At 38.4% G+C, this 2,500-nt stretch overlaps 1 pseudogene; it reads left to right on the top strand.

Annotated features, from left to right (window-relative positions):
• LOC119586530 overlaps positions 1-2,475 on the top strand; it is a 2,902-nt pseudogene extending 427 nt beyond the window's left edge.
• Positions 2,476-2,500: the final 25 nt, after the last annotated feature.

Raw genomic sequence — 2,500 nt, 5'->3', positions numbered from 1 at the left:
GAAATTCCACAATTATTATGCAATCCAAACCTTGTTTATGATGAAGTGAAACATTTACACAACCAATACAAAACCTGCTAATGATGCAATAAATCTCAGGTTGGAGGAGATGTATATGCAGTAGACCAGTCACATTCCTCATCAAAAATTTATGTACGATGGCAATGGGGGCGATACGTTTTTCTGGGCAGGTGCTAGGCCACGGCCAGGTCCACAGGGCTTCATTGTGCCCAACGAGCTGGGCAGGTGAGTAGTAGCATTCATGCATACATGTGTGCATGTGAGAGAGAGAGAGAGAGAGAGAGAGAGAGAGAGAGAGAGAGAGAGAGAGAGAGAGAGAGAGAGAGAGAGAGAGAGAGAGAGAGGATGTGTGTGTGTGTGTGTGGTGTGTGTGTGTCTGTGTGTGTGTGTGTGTGTGTGTGTGAGTGGAGTGAGTGAGTGAGTGAGTGAGTGAGTGAGTGAATGAGTGGTTGTGTGTGTCAATGGAAAGATATAATGATCTAATTATTACTGTTTTTTTCCAGGACCAACGTGCTTGATCTTTACCTGAATAAAGATATTACTATCAAGCTTCCAGATATAAGAAATAACAGAAATTAAATGCTGTCAGTGTATGACCTCAGTAGACTGGTGAGTAAATGGAGTAAAAAAGGATATTTTTTCTTATATATTTGTTGTATGCAAACTTCAGGATTCACATATTCTTTACTAAAACTTGTTATCATCATTAACAATATATAGCTCCGGAACACAAGTATTTTATTATATGTTTCTCTGTTTCTCATGTTTCTCTGTTTCCAGGAGCCTTTGGTGATGTGTACATCCCAGAGGGCTTTGAGCCACCCCAAACAATCATACTTAATAAACTGTCCTCCAAGACGGAGAAGTCAGGTCAGGTGCTGTTACCATTGCTGACTCCAAGACAATTATTATTGACAGTAAGTGGTATTTTTGTAAAGATTTTGGTTACTGGGTATTAGCTGAGAATTCAAAATCATATACAGTGGTTATTTCTTTCAGACATAATTGAATGATCTGTTGTAATGTGACTTTAACACAACTGCTGTGCTCACACTTCAGAGTTGTCATATGATGGCACTGGTAATGATGTCTACTTCGGTGGGTGTTGGACCTCAGCCCCATTCAAAAGGCATACGGATCCCAGATGAGCATGGATAGTATGTGATTCCTTCTTGATTCATTTGTTTGTCAGTTCTTTGTGTGTATACATATGAATGAAATAGACCTGATTAATGGCACCATAAACCCATACTGATTTATAGCTAAAATTCTTTAAATAATCTCTCATCTGTATTATCCTGCAGCATGACACCACTTCAAAAATACAACAGGAAACTGTCACTTTGCAACTTCCTGGTGATCTCACTGTGTTCACACATAGACTGGCTATCTCTCTATGACACAAAACAGCAGCGGTCCTTGGCTCTATCATAATCCCTGAGGATCTTAATGTTCCACCATCACTTGTGGAGATCATTGTAAGTATCAAAATTATGATGATGGGAAATGATAAACGTAGTATTGACAAACTAGATTTTACAATGACTGAAGTGAAAGTATTTTACCGAATGTTGGATATAGTGATATAGTTCTTTCTCATTATCTCTCATAGCATGTTACTATGTAACTCAGATTTTAAAAAAAATTTTTTTGCTGTCATCCTCCAGCCACATGAAAACAGTATGCCAAACTGTGTCCAACTCCACAAAGAGCTGCAGATATCATGGGAGGTGTTTGGCGATCAGATCACCATAGAGCTCGCTGCACAAGTGGGTAAGTAAAGAGAAATTCATCATAAGATTGGTTTTATGTCATCTTTTGGAAGTATAATAGGTAGTAAGATACTCTTGAAGCATATTGTGTTTAAATCATTGTTAATTCTTTTCCCCTTTTTCTGCAGAGGAAGATGAATATGTGGCTTTTGGGATGAGTGGTGATCCCCATGAGCCTAAAATGGTTGGAGGTGATGTAGTGGTTGCTTACATGGATGGATATCTTGGCTACCTGATCGACTATAACATTTCTTCATACATGCCGGTAAGACTTTGGAATGTGAAAGAGAACGATAACTTGGAGTAAAATGCACATTGTATTTAACCCACAATAGAGATCTGCCACCACTTGCAGATATCTATATAAATATATATATCTATATCTATATATAATTCAGTCACATACATACATACATACATACATGCAATGCACCAGCACAAGCACCCACACCCACTCCTAATTACTAATTATACATAATCTTAGTATAAATGATCTACAGTCATAGTTTCACACGAAACTCTCTCATTTCAGTGCACAGAGCTGTTAGGCAACCACAAAGGTGTGTGCAATGATGACAAAGTTGGAGGCTATCAGGACTACCAGCCATTTAGTAGCAAAAGGGAAAATGGTATCAACATTTTCACCCTCAGACGTCGCTTAACCACCCGTAGTAGCCTGTAGATTATCTCATTTTCAAATGTATTTT

The sequence above is a fragment of the Penaeus monodon genome, chromosome 3 (assembly GCF_015228065.2).
Source record: "Penaeus monodon isolate SGIC_2016 chromosome 3, NSTDA_Pmon_1, whole genome shotgun sequence".
Classification (NCBI taxonomy): domain Eukaryota; kingdom Metazoa; phylum Arthropoda; class Malacostraca; order Decapoda; family Penaeidae; genus Penaeus; species Penaeus monodon.
Note: the sequence above shows the minus strand (reverse complement) of the source record. Positions and strands in the feature narration are given on the sequence as shown.